This window comes from Falco punctatus (genome assembly GCF_963210335.1).
Source record: "Falco punctatus genome assembly, chromosome: Z".
NCBI classification, from domain to species: Eukaryota; Metazoa; Chordata; class Aves; order Falconiformes; family Falconidae; genus Falco; species Falco punctatus.
In genome coordinates this window covers 65,465,369-65,480,444 of record NC_137586.1, presented here as the reverse complement: position 1 = coordinate 65,480,444, position 15,076 = coordinate 65,465,369, and the positions used below count along the sequence as shown (strand labels likewise).

General features: G+C 38.8%; 1 long non-coding RNA gene across 1 annotated transcript in view; it reads right to left on the bottom strand.

The window, feature by feature from the left end:
• LOC308056823 overlaps positions 1 to 15,076 on the bottom strand; it is a 74,538-nt gene that overhangs the window by 34,007 nt on the left and 25,455 nt on the right. The window contains exon 2 of the long non-coding RNA XR_013924988.1: positions 3,562 to 3,654. This is a non-coding gene — a long non-coding RNA (uncharacterized lncRNA). The remainder of the gene's footprint in view (positions 1 to 3,561; positions 3,655 to 15,076) is intronic.

Below are 15,076 nucleotides of genomic sequence, written 5' to 3'. Positions count from 1 at the left end.
ATCAGTGTGCACATTCAGGTAGTGCTGCTGAAGCTTTTTACCCTCAAAGCAGACCTCTTTTGGGGGGCTACTTGAGCTGGAGGTTGTGATCTCCCATTACCACAATTACCTTTGTCCTACTTTCAACTAATTTTCTGAGGACTGCAACCCCTTATCAGCTTGTCTCTTGCAGCTCAAACTTTTCCACTGGGAGACTTCTTTTTGCATTATTTACATAACGGTGTTCTTATCATTATCTGTCAGTATTGACGACTTGAGATGGTGGGTGCTTCAGAGGATATCATTTAACGACTGGAGAGGGTGGGCAAGCTTGAGCTAAACTTTGTGCTCATTATTAACTAAATCAGAGCTCAGTAATTTGGAAGTTTAGGCAACATATGCAAAGTCCAAATTCATTTTAAAGGAACAATAAAGATAATTTTAAAAATAACTAGGGTGTAAGAGGTATGGACAAATATGCAGCCTTATTACAAAGATTAGTTAAGATAAATCAAAAGGGAGGGAAACACATAACATGAAAACTCCTTCATTGATGACTGAATATCAATGTATGCAATAAAACCAGAATCTTTATTTAGTATATTAAATCCAAAGTGGAGCATATTTGAAAACTGTGGAGACTGCTTAGATGAAATCGCTTTGCAAGGGATGCTTTTCATTTGTATCTACCACCCAGCCTTTCTTGAACTATGTAGAGCAGGCAATGCCTAATAATGATGCCAATAAACACTGTCTGCAATTGCATGCTCTTCAACAGCCCCAAGGCAATTGTGTCTTCAGCCTCCACTGTCCTTTAAAATACAAAGTATTGTTCTATTACAAGGTTCTTTTATCCCAGGGTGCAGGGATGGAAGTGTTGGAAGTGTCTGGAAAGCTCCGCCTATTTTTGAGGGGGGGGTGGGGGGGTGGGGGTGGACCTTGGGGAAAGGCTTCAGCTGATCTTATGATCTCAAGATGGAAGTGCTGTCATTTTGGCCTGAGCCCTTCTCATGCCATGGTAAGAGTGTTGTGACCACAGCTCAGATATAAGTGAACTAACAAATACCTGGTCATACCTGACATCTTTTCCATGCGAAAATTTTTATCTAGGCAAAAACTCCAGATGAAACAGCACAAATGCATGTGCAGGTCAGCCTGGTACACAGAGCGTCCCATACACGTTTGACTGACTGTGCACACATTAGGTGACCAAGTGTAAGATATACAACAGTAAGTTTGAACTTTGTGATTATTGTGCAGGTTTCTGCATCGTAGACAGGCTCCCTGTGTATGTGCTGCAGCATCCAAGTGCCTGAAAAGTCTTATACAAGTTAGAACACTTAGTAATATAGACAGGAACAGAGAGTACTTGTGGATAACTGGCTAGCTGAAAAAGGTCTCATAGACATAGTCCAGCTGGCTGGACAAAAATGCACATCGCTCTCAGCTTATCTGAAGTAAAGCAAAATACACTATCCTTGGCTGTTCTTGTTACACAATAACAGGAAGATTGTGGTGGGAAAAGAATGTTGCAGGTGGGAACAGATAACTACAGAAGAGAAACTAGGGGCGGGCTTGGTATTTAGGCAACTAACCAATAATGAGCTTAACTTTTGTAATATGTATGAGCTAATTATAACAAGGCATAAAAGGTGACTGTAAGGGACAATAAAAGAAGTCTGCTGATCACTCATATTGAGTGACTGTGTCTTCCCTCCGTCGCGACAAGTACTTCCTCTCCAGCTCCCTTTTGTGAATCTATGCAGACTAATTGCAATCTAGAACATGCCATAGGAAATCCACTTAATACATCTCATCAACTAACTGACTGCAGTTACAACACATGTTCCCAGAATGCTTTCAAATTACACAGGTAATGAATGCTAATAATTTTCAGTTCAGGAAAACAGGGAGTAATATATGCTATTACCTTTTAAAGATGAGATCTTCCGTGTCTTTACAGAACGTCTAACTCCTCCCAAACTTTTTACAGAAGTTCTTGTATAGTCCATTCTTTAACTCTTTTCAGAACACTGTAGTCCTGATAATTTCTTTTTCCCCCCACTTCCCATAACATAGTAGACAAGTCTTAGACATTTCGTTTTGGCCTCTAACTCTAATTATACTGCTGCAACAGCTACAGACATGGTTCCCATGAGAAAGGTATGTTAGTTAAGAATTTAGTATATATTTCCCTGCATTTTGCTACAAATTTTCTTGCAAAATGACAGAGTAGGCTTTCAACAGCCTACGAGAGCTCTGCCAGCCTGAAAGCCCTATCTTTTGTCTTGTTGCCATTACACACACAGAAGTGAATCTGGCACTTACCTTGAAAGCATGCCTTTTTACCTCCGTGTTTCTTATTGATTGACTGAAATAAAGGGGAATTGCTTATGTATAAAACCCCCAACTTACTTTACATGCTGTTACAACTTTGAGGGCTCTGCTAGTGCCCTCCACTTAAACCTTTTCTAAACCCAGATACCTAGGCCTAAGTGCCATGGAGAGACTTGAATGAGCTCTTTGCAGCAAATGAGTTGATAAAGAAACCTCAGTTATTGTAGAGTCTCATTGACATGATGAAAGTGTTTTCTAATTACTGCAAGAATGGGAAAGCCAGCTTCTCATACATGAGAAGTACAATAGTCACTGTCCTCAACTTAATACAAAAGGGTAATGGTGAGGGAAGCTCTGTGGTACCCAGCACAGTGCCGACCCATAGAAGGACAGCTGTTTGTCATCTACAAGAAAGGACAGCAAGGCAGGAGGGAAGTTAAGGTCCAAACTGAGTTCAACAGGCTTTAGTTAAATTTCTTTTAAGGGGGCACGACCCAGGATTGTTTCCAAATGCTTGATTCTTTTTAAATTCTGCACAGGTACAACAAAGCGTAGTGTTGGGAAATGTATAACCTGTCCAGCTAGAACACTGTGTAAAAGCCCTTATAAAGAATAAGCAGGGCATGGTATGAAAAGATTTAATTTAACAATACCCTGGACACCAAAAATAGATAATTTTGATGATGCTTTGTTAAAACTTATAACGAGAGGAGGTATTCTGACCAAAAGCATTCAGATCTTGTCAGCATGCCACTTCAACCCAGCTGACAATCTGCTGTGCTCAATTAACTATGCTTACTAGCCAGAAAGTGGACAGAATTTACTAAGTATGCTTTGCCATGCATCCAACTGATCCATTTTGGAAAACGGTAGTTTATTACTATGCCTATATTAATATTCTAGGCAAATCTTGCTGCTTGTTTTTGCTTTGCTACCACGTGGTTTCTGATCATAACTGTAGCATTACTTCCATTTACCTTGTGCAACTTAGTATAAACATTAAAATGTTGTCACTAAGATTTTTTAATTACGCATAGATCTGTTAATCACTAGGAACTTGTACCGTGGATGTCTTAGCAGATCAAAACTAGTGGTCTGAACTACAGTTTCTCCAAGTGATGGAAATTTCTTCAAATAGGCAGGCTGTGACAAAGCCAAAGGCACATGTCCTGTGAGAACTATTAAGTACAACAACTCTGTGTTCCGAATACGGAAAAATCACTGGAAGTGATGGATGATTCTTACCTTTTCATTGTTGAAATTTAGATCCATATAATTTTCTTTTGCATCAGGTAAAGAATAGCTGCTGCAATATTTCTTATCTGGGTTGCTCAGCTTCTGCAAAAGAATAGACTGGTGACTCTACAATGTGATTTTGTGTTAAAAATAAACCCAGAAATTAAGTTCTATCCTTGGGTTAAAGTCTAATATTGATTTACAATTCAACTAACTGGTAAAGGCTGTTTCATCTGGAATGATAAATCATGCAAAAGATTGCATAGAAATTTTTAAGGATAAATATGAACTTTTAAATACTCCATATTGGGAAAAAATGGGAACATTAATCTGTAAATGTCTATATTAGCAGAAAAGAGAAAATCTATGCAGGTCAAACATTTTCACATTTCATTTTATACTGGAAACATTGACGATGTCATGAGGCTCTAATATAACAGTGATTTTTTTATAGACCTTCACTAGTTTACAGGTTTGCTTCACTAGTTTACAGGCTTGCTGTTCTCCCTGAATCCCCTCTATTCCCCAGCTCTGAAAAGACCCCAATTAAAACCAGTACCTGCCTCACAGTAAGAGTGTTTCATTGTGTTCTCATGAAATTTCCTGTACTTTAATGTTGCTAGGTAGGGCCTGGCAGCCGGAAGATGTCGCGCTGTACGGAAACACAGGGCCCCCCTCCAGGTAGCCAACAGCTTTTAGCTTATGATGTAAGCAGATGGAAGTGACATTGTAAACCTAGGCTATATAGTGTCGCGCCGCTCAGCAATAAACGCCATTTGCCATCCACCACATTGGTGTCTGTGAGCTGATGGACCGCGCGGCCTGGCGTTGGCCGCCGTGCCGTTCCTGAACCAGGTCACCGCGCACCTGTGAAGGCAACACTTTAATTTGTAGCCATTGCATTTTGTCCAGTCAGCAGGCACTGCTGAGAAGAACTGGGCTTCATAACCTACATTTCTTCCCAGCAGGTATTTATATATGTGGATAAGATCCCCTCACAGCCTTCTCTTCCCCAGGCTGAGCAGACACCACTCTCTGTCTCTCCCCATACAACAGATGCTCCAGTCCCTTCATTATTTATGTGTCCCTGCCCTGGACTCCCTGCTCTAAGTCCATTTCTGTCTTGTACTGGGGAGCCCAGACCTGGACCCAGCACGCCAGGCATGGCTGTACCAGTGCTGAGGCGAGAGGAGGGGTCACCTCTGATTTTCTGGCAATGGTCTTCCTAATGCAACCCAGGATCCTGTTGGTCTTCCACCTGAAGAATGCACAAAATTCCTCTGCAGTTAGGCAGGAAATTAAGGAGTATGTATATATCAGATAGTAGAATGCAACCCCTGTGATTTGATCAAACTCTATCTCAGATTGAAGTCCAAAGTAGAGGGAGTAAATACTAGATTATATAAAAAAATAATTAATTCAGCTCCTGCAAATGCAAAATATATTCTTCTTTGGGTTTGATTGCCCAGGACATCTGTTTATGCACTTTTGAAGATAGATGCAGAAAGAGTGTTTCTAAATAATTTAAAATACAATTACTTTTGACCTTTCTTTGTCCTCACCATCAACCTTTCTCTTCCTTATTTTCCTACTTTTAAACTTTTCTCCTTTGACTTCACCATCAGCTAATTCTTTTCCACAGTTCAAGGCCATTCTCTCTAGAATAACAGTAGGTGCTAAAAGAAAATAATACATTAAATGGCAAAGTAAAAACAGGGGAACCTCAACTCTGACACCTAGCATTTTGTCATAATGTTACTGAAAGCCTGCCACTGACATCAACAAAAACATCTGAATCTTTGTCCTTTAACTATATATTCCAAATCTTTTAACAATCTGAAATGATAGGGTAGACAAGGTTCTTTTGCAGACAAAATCGAATAATTTAGGTATAAGATGGTAAGGCAAAAGTCTTGCAGATGAGTGCCTGGATAGGGTGAAGGAAAATGTTTAGTTCATTTCTTATCAATGGGATCACAACATCTCCTTTAATGCTTATAAAAATAATAGATACATTTTAGATTTGTTTTATTTTGTTTCCTGAAAAAAAGTATGTTTTACTGTGAGGTAAGGTAAACTATCCTACCTTAAAATTCCTCCAAAGATTTTACTGTAAGATTCTTCCCCTTTGACTGCTTCTCTTTCTTATCCCAAGGAAATTCTGAAATGCAAAAAAGGCCATGTAAACACATTGAAATATTTTTATATAAGGCCATAAGTTTTCACACAATGGTTTTAGAATGTTGAAGTAGCTGGTAACATTATTATGTTATTGATTCAACATTGTTAAAGTCCCAGAGTAATGACTGATTTTGCAAGGGAAGACAAGAATAGTGTTTTTGTGTATAATTCCTGCAAAAAGGTTTGGATGAGATTTTAGGTGTCCTGCCAAATAAAGAACAAATAAAGTATTAGAGGAGATCCCCAGTGAAAAGAGCATCTTTTCACAGGGAGGAATGGAGAAAATAGTTTCAAAGTGAAGGTTTACTCCAGGTTCTTGTCTTGACAGGAATACCCTTGAGTTTGTGCATGGTTGCTCTAGAGTGACTAAACTTCAGAATTAGAAAGGCTTGGTTTCTTTTTCCTTCTGCTCAGAAGACTAACAAATAAACACTAAAAAAATATATATATTTTTATGTCAAAAGTTATTAGTCTTTTAATATGCCCAGTATTATGAACAAAATCACAGCTTATAATACTTGCCATCAATTTAGAATATATTTTGTTAATCTTAATAACACTTAAAATATTAGAATAACAAATATTAGATATGATAAAAATCCCAGTGTCTCACAATTCAGCATTATGAGATGTATCAGTCAACAAAGAAGTATTGATACTATTGGACCCAATTCCAATATACACTCCAAAGTCATCTGGAAATGCTGAACACAATATCCACCTTTGCTTTTACATGAAAGTTACTTTGATGTTTAAATTCTTCTTGTCGTTGTCTAGAAGCAACTAAATTTTCATGATACTGAGAAACTGAACACTTGTCTCAGGCCTTGATCTTGTAAAGATTGTAATTTTCAGCATCTCTCTGTCTTGCCCAGGGACTTGGTATGGAAAGCACAGTCTGAAGATATGCTAAATAGCCATTTTATGTGTAAAGATAACTAGAGAAGCATCTTCATCAAAAACACAGGTATCTAAAATTCAGCAGAGAAAGTAAAGGGAAGTTCCACCCTTTGCGTTGATTCAAAACCTCTACCTCCATTTCCCAAAAGGCACCCTCAGTAGCAACTATTGCATACCTTCATTGGCTTTCAATCCCCCTTGCTGAAGGTATTTGACTTTACATGGAATAATTAAACATTAATGAGGAAAAGAAAGAAAGAAAGAAAGGAAAGAAAGAAAGAAAGAAAGAAAGAAAGGGAGAAAGAAAGAAAGAAAGAAAGAAAGGGAGAAAGAAAGAAAGGAAGAAAGAAAGAAAGAAAGAAAGAAAGGAAAGAAAAGAAAGAAAGGAAGGAAGAAAGAAAGGAAGAAAGGAAGAAAGAAAGAAAGAAAGAAAGGAAAGAAGGAAAGAAAGGAAGAAAGGAAGAAAGAAAGAAAGAAAGGAAAGAAAGAAAGAAAGAAAGGAAGAAAGAAAGAAAGAAAGGAAAGAAAAGAAAGAAAGAAAGAAAGGAAGGAAGAAAGAAAGAAAGATAGAAAGAAAGAAAGGAAGAAAGGAAGAAAGAATGCAAGAAAGAAAGAAAGAATGAAAGAAAGTAAGTAATGAAGAGAATGTGTGTTGGCAGTCATGATTGCCACTGACAGCATGGGAGACCTGCATTCCTCTCCCTCCCACTCTAAAGGGTTAATATAAAATCACTAAGAACCATCTATACTGGAACAAGAAGGCCACAGTCCACCACCCGCCAAAGTATTATAGCAGAGTGAGGAGTCTACAGTTTCTGAGGTGCACAACTCTAACAAGCTATCGTGGTGCAGCTGCCACTCTGAGGCTATGTTGCATGTCTGCTAGTAGGGCAAAATTGCTGCTGGAGCTGCCTGGTAAACTCAGTCTCCACCTCTGAGAAGAAGCGGTCTAGCAGAGGCTTCTGAAGATCACAGAATCACTGAAGGGATGAGCTTGGAAGGGACCTCTGGAGACTGTCTTGCCAAACATCCTGCTCAAGCAGGGTCACCTAGAGCAGATTGCCCAGGACCATGTCTACTCCTTACGTGAAGACTCCAGAACCTCACTGGACAACCCATGCCAGTATTCAATGACCCTCTACAATGAAACAGTTTTTCTCATTTTTACATTGAGTTTATTGATTTGTGCCCATTTCCTCTTGTCCTACCACTGGATACCACCACAAAAGGTCTGACTCTGTCTTCTAGACTCCCCAGATTAGGTATTTATACATATTGAAATAAGATCCTGCTGAGGCTTGTCTTCTAAAGGCTGAACAGCCCTCCCTCTCTCTAGCTCAGGGGTCCTCAAACTACAGCCCGTGGGCTGGATACCCCCCCCAGGGTCCTCAATCCAGCCCCCGGTATTTACAGAACCCCCACCCCCACCGGGGGTTGGGGGGGGAAACCAAGCAGCCACAGATGACTGCCTGCCACTGCATCCGCGCCGGCCCCTGGTTAAACAGTTTGAGGACTCCTGCTCTGGACATATGATGTATTATCCATTCCCTTCAGCATCTTTGTGGCCTGTCATTGGACCTCTTTTGTCTTCCCATGCTTCTCTTGTACTGGAGAGCACAGATGTGGGCCCAAAACTCCAGATATGTCTCACTGGGGCTATGTAAAGGGAAAGGATCACCTCCTAAAACCTACTGGTGACATTCTTCCTAACACTGACCAGGAAGCTGTTGACATTTTTGGCCACAAGGGCATATTGCTGGCCTTTGTCACCAGAAGCACCAGGTCCTTTCCTGCAAACCTGCCTTCCAACTCACTGGGAATTGAGGACAGGCTGACTGGCCTACAGTACCCAGATCCTTCTTGCCCTTCTTGAAGACTGGAGTAACATCTGGTTCCTTGCAGTCATCAGGAACCTCCTCTGATGGCCAGGACCTTTTAAAGATGAGCAAGAGTGGCCTTGCAGTGGTATTGGCCAGCTCCCTCAGTGCTTCTGGTGCATCAGGTAACGTGGACTTACATATATTTAGTTTGTTTAAATGCTCCCTGACTTGATCCTCCTTCACTAAGGACGTCTTCCTTGGTCCAGTCTTTCCCATTGGTCTCAGCGGCCTGGGATTCCTGAAGGTCAGTCTTACAAAGTGACTTTCCTGAACTCTCCTGGGACTTCAGTGCCACTGTGTCCACCCAAATCTCTCCTCCATCTGTCAGGTGAGGTTGCAGTTTGTCATTCCTTCATCTGCTGAGGTCTACAATCCTTCTGGTCACCTAAAAATGCTGTCAGGCAGTTCATGGTGATAAAGTCTGGCTACCTGCTAGGCTATCCAGAGATTCCTCTCTATCTTTGGCTTTGTTAGAATTTAGTTAAGTGTCTATAGCCCTTTCAGTGTGAAATACAAAACTTCTTTAAATTTGACAAGGTAAGCATCCTAAGCTAAGTGCTTTGACATAAAAGCAGAAAGTAATTGGGAACTGTGAGACCTCCTACTACAACAGAGATCTCTGAGCTGTTGGAAAAGGGAGAAGTGCTGTGGAAGAAAATGTAATGAATTCTCTTGTGCCTGCATATTGGAAAGTATGTGTGAATCGAGGCAATATAACTTCAACCTTTGATATTTTCTTAGTCATCTGCCAACACATATATATATCCTAATTGATTCACTATAAATTGATCCATTAAATCCTAATGGATATATTTTACAAATATATGTAATGTAAATATTATGCAAAATTCTTCTGGAATCCTTATGACTTTTAATAAATTGAAAAAAAGTACTCGAAAACAACACCATCAAAACCAAAACCAGTACTTTCTTAGGATCTTAGAAACTGTACCCTGCTAACATTTGTGCAATATATTAATGTTCATTCTGGTTTTGGTTCACTGCAGTGATTAATATTTCAACAAGTGATTCATGTTTAATATCTTTTGTATCCAGAAAGTCTCCCATAAAATCAGGTTTGATGCAAAACCATTTTATGTTATACTGAAATTAAGTTATCTCAGAAACAAGTAGAAACATTTTGCATTTGTAGAAGCAAACTTGGTTGGCTTCACCCTCAGTTGCTTCTCTGTAATCTGCTGATTTTGAGAACATGATTTGCATAATCACTTTCAGTTATTTTTCAGTAATTTCACAGGATACTCATCAATACTCTGAGCAAAAGAAATACTGGAGTGCAGCGATTTGCATAGTCCATACAAGGCCATGCCAGTCTTTCTGTTAGGGTGGGTTAACAATCTTTTAGGCTGTTTGCCAGAAGACAGAAAACACATTCATGTATCACTCCTCTGTGTTGAACAGGAGTTTTCACATTTCATAGTTTCCCTGCGTCTCACTGGGTTTTTAACACGAACATTTTGTGGTAATCATGTAACAGAAGACCAAAACTGATAAAATAAAACCTTTATATAGCTAGTAGTAGCAGTAGTTGTAGCAGTAAAGAAGAAACACAATTACCCTAAAAAAATTTTGCAAAAAGGCAGCAGCAGCAACATGGACCCTTCTAATTCATAAAATACTCTTTCTCCACTGAATATCTTCAAAATACTGATCAGCCACAGACATGGTTAAGAAATTTTTGCTCAAGCTCTCATGTAGGGAAGAGGTTTCCTGAAAACTTATAGATATGCCAGTCAATGAGTTCTACTGCTTAGTAGACAGATGCATATTTAAAAGATGTAGAGAAGAAATGAATACTGCCTGTCACTATTAAAAACCCTGAAATTTTATACAGTATGCTTTAAGGATAACCCTACTTTTATTGATATAATCATGTGTCCAAGAGTGGAATGAAGAAACAAAATGAAGTGACCAGAAAAATTGTTAAAGTTACGTGGAAAAACTACTCTGCAGCTTACAAGATAAAGATGATCAATGATGAAGAGAGGGGAAAAACCCACCACAAATAAGCTATATCTATAGTAGCTATCACAGGAAATGTAGCTATGCTGTTAGAAGACCTTAATATAGACAAAATTCCAAAGCCTCTGAAGAATACTAATTTGATGTTTCAGGAAAACAAACAAGAATCGTTTAAAAATAGAGAATTTCTTCAGAAAATAAAGGAATAAAAAAGAAATATATTAATGTATCACATTTTTATGATGCACTGACAACGTAAGAAAAGGCTTTGATGCCAACATGACATGTACATGACAGGACTGTCTAAAAGAAGGACTCTGTAGTTTAAAGTAGTCAAAAAGAAACAGCCTGTAGAATAATCTAGTCTGTGCCCACCTGTGGATCTGATCCACCTGGGCCTCACAGCAGGCTGACTGCCTGGCTGGATGTCAGCCCTGCCTCCTGGCAGTGGACTCACCTCCCACCTGCTGCCCTGTGCAGGAGCTTCTCCCTGTTGCCCCTTCCTTAGGGACCACCAGATAGGGTCTGGACTGGTGAGTTACCTGCCCTGCTGGCTGTTGTTGCACCCAGCTCCTTATCCCTTGCTGGTGCCTGACAAATTCAGTATGAGATTCACAATGCTTATGAATGTATTGATTAAAAAGAAGGAAAAGCTAATAGACTTACAGCCTATTTGATGTCACATATAAAGAAGACCTGTTAATGTACTGAAATACCAATGTCTTCCTTATGAATAAAACATGGACCTTGTTTACAGCATTCATAATTATGGTAATATTACACCCTTTTGATACTCTGTACTTGCAAAATAAAATTTAAAGAAGAAAAAAAGAAAAAAAGAAAAGGAAAAATAAAGTTAGTAGAAATTATGGATTCTTGTTTAGTTCATCACATGAAGTGAATGGCCAGATGGCCACAGAGGAGCATAATCAATAACTTCAAAGACCATTGGCTGGCAGAAGAGCAACTGAATAAAAGCCAGCAGCTCAGATTTGGAAACATGATATTCATATGAAATGGCAGATTTTTTATCACATCTCCTTATCAGAGACATATAGATCAAAAAATACAGTTATATAAATAATGCAAAACAGATTTTATTGCAGAAAAGTCAGAAAGATGGAGGTAGTTGAACAGATAAAGAATACATTGATTGCTCAGGCATCAGAAGTAAAGATATTTAATGAATGTCAGTTGCTCTTTCTTGATTACAGAATCTATGAAGCTGATCACTGTAACTGAGAACTGGCTACTATAGAAGGTAAATGTCTCAGGTTGAGGGTTGCTTGGAACTTAGGAAGTTTACAACTTCAGAAGAAGCTTCAAGGCCAGTGATGCTGCTTTCAAAAGACATCTGAAGGAAAAGACTTAAGATTAACATTGCCTCTGTGTTTCCTCATTGGCTGACTCTCAGCGAGCATTTGCTCAGACTTCCATCAGTTTGCAGCCCCTGGACAGTACAGGCAGAGCAGGCACGTCACACAGGGCCTCTAATTCCATTTGAGAGGCCACACGCTGAAAAGTTCAGATTTACAATGCATGTTTTATATATTTAACTCTTTTTACTCTTATTCCATGTCTTACTATGCTTTCACTTAAATGACTATTGAATTTTTTTTTTTGAGAGGTGTTGTTATTCATCTTTGTATCCTTTCATTAGTGTGACATTACCTAAATAAAAGTCCTGTTTCTAAAGAATCTAGTTTACTACTTTTAATAGACTCCTACATTAGTTGTAAGGTTATATTACCCACAAGCAACAAATAGTCAAAACACTTAACCACAGCACACTGCATAGAAATGAATAAGAAAAAAGTTAGGCATACCAATGGAAAACAAACAGGTACCAGAAAGCTGTCTTTCTGACACAGCTGAAAAAGGCGAGGTGTCACTAAATTGGTCAAAGATTGCTCGTATGTTCTCCAATCTTTAAAGAATAATTTTTATGATAAACTCAAAGAGATGTTAGTGGTACAAAATATCAGATTGCAAACGGCCACCCCAGCACAGAAATGTGAAATCTAGCTAGCAGGCTTACACAAAGAGAAATCATTGGGTTTCATATGTACATTATTTCACCATGGTGAATCCTAAAAGACAACTTCCTTGTGACCATGGTGACCTTCTTTGTCCACCTGTGAGATATTACTACTTCATAATAAGAAGTCAAAAAGTCCGTCCCCACCATGTTTAAAGTATCTGTGAAGAAACAATATCAGATGAAGTGAAATGAAGCTGTAAGTAATAACTTCCCATTAACGGAAAAGACAAATTTAGTCACTATGAAACATTTCTAAATATCTCTGACTAAGTCACTGGAAGTGCTGCCAACACTGGATTAGCACTGTACCACACACAGTTCCTCTTGTCATACACCAGAGGATACGTGGAGTGATGGGAATAAATTAAAATTTAATCTTTCAGATGACTGTCATTTTTCAGAACTCCCTATGAGTCTGTTTGTACAGAGTTCAAACAGAAGCCTTTTAACTGTGCTGAGGGCAAGCCAGATACCATTTTCTGCATACTGAAAAGACAGAAAGCTTGGTCCTTCTCATCTGTCATTAGCCTGCAGCTGATTTAGTATTCAAATGAATATTGGTTTACAATTATTTAATTTACACTAATGAGAAAAATAGTTACACTTTTTTAGAAAACTTAGGGAAATCCTTTGCTCTCAGTATATGCACCTAAAGAAAAACATGGAAGGAAAATAACTTCATTCCTTCACACTAGGCTGAAAGTATTTTAAAACTAATCAATGTTTATTTGTGCTATGAATTTCTACTGTACATCGCATTAATGACATATACATCTTCAACCTCACCAACACAAACATAGGCATCAGAGAGTGTTTTGATACTTTTGTGCTCCCCAAGACTCCTGACTGAACCAGATGACTGCTCCTGCAGAGAACACTTAGAATTCTACCAGCTTACAGCTGCGACCATTACTTGAAAAAAATTGTCCCTAACTTCCATCAGAAACAGCACCTTTCTGTCCTTCCTGTGACCAGAAGAAACGTTTATTTTGGGCCAGACATATATTCACCAGTGTTAGACAGAAGATCTGTTATTCCATCTAGCCCCCTTCTAGATCTCGGAAATGAGCAAAACAACATTATTCGATGTTTCTCATCCATATAAAAAATAGGATGAATATGCCCCTGTTATAAGCCAACAGGAGTTGGCACTGGTACACTACAGTGTGCCTTAAATTACGGAATAACAGAATACCAATTTACATGCCTTATGTTAATCATTTGCCAGCACTTGAAATGTTTAAAAATATAAATGGAATGTACCAGAAAAAAAAAAAAAAAAAAGAAAAAAAAAAAGAAAAAAAAAAAGAAAAAGAAAGCCACATGCTACAGAGATGTTGGGAACCATTTCCTTCTCATTTATACAATGTACCACTGTAAAAGTAGCAGAAGACACTGTAAGGCTGCACTGTAAAGAACTAACAGTAAATCATTTAATGTAATCTGCCACATGATTCTTAGGTATACCAATTCGCCAAGGCAGAGGAGCAAAGCTGGCTGTATTTGACCAATCTAGTACCAGAGCGGGATGAGGATGGAACGTATCTATCAGCCCTGCAAATTCTGGGCCATTACAACTTCCTCAGTACCCTAATGACTGTAATCCACTTATGAATCAGTCATGAGTTACACAAAAGAGGCAGCTGATACTGAGCTCACATCAGAAAATGCCATGCAAGAACCAAATGAAATACATCAGCCTTCACAGCCTTTGATAGGGAGAGCTGTTAATTTTACAGCCGAACAAGAATTACATAAGCAATTATACCATGAACTGTACATGCGTGAATTTTCACTGAATTGGCCCCACAGCAGAGTTCCAAGGAACACATTTCAACATTTATATATTTATAAAGTTCAGCTACAATGACCTCACTCACAACTGTCTATACAAAATGCTGAGCATGATCAACCCTTTTCTATAAGGCACATAAAAATTAGAGAAAAACAAAACCAATATAAAACCTGCTAAAGATGAGGTTTTGAAAAGGTTGGGCCTGTGAGACAGCAGAGCAGTAGCAACCATGCCATATAGTCAGTGACATTACCTTGCAAAGCAAGAGTAGAAAGAGGGAGATAAAAGTATCTGACATCTGTTGCCCAAGTTTGAAGAGCAAAAGTTGCTGACAGGGTAATGAATACAGAAGACTATCTTCAAGCCTAGCATTACTGAACAGTGGGTGAATGTTACTGAATGCTGGGGTGAGCCTTTGCTCCAAACAGCATTTTAGAGTCCAGTGTAGCAATGATTTGCTGGAGAAGGAACAGAGAATTGCTAAGGTCTTCTAACTGATTTTCAAGGATATAAAAACATAGCAAGTCCTGCTCTGCCACTGACAGTGCAGTCTGTCAGCTAGCTAGAGTATATGAGATTCAGATCTTTAAAAACTTTTCTCAGATTGTTAAATAATGGTGGTACTATGAAGAGAAGCTACGTTATGTTATTTTATTTCAAGTAGGCTGAGAGGCTAGAGAAGGACACAAGAGAAATGGTTTTGCTCTGGATAATGGAGTGTGAAAACATGATTAGACCCATTTT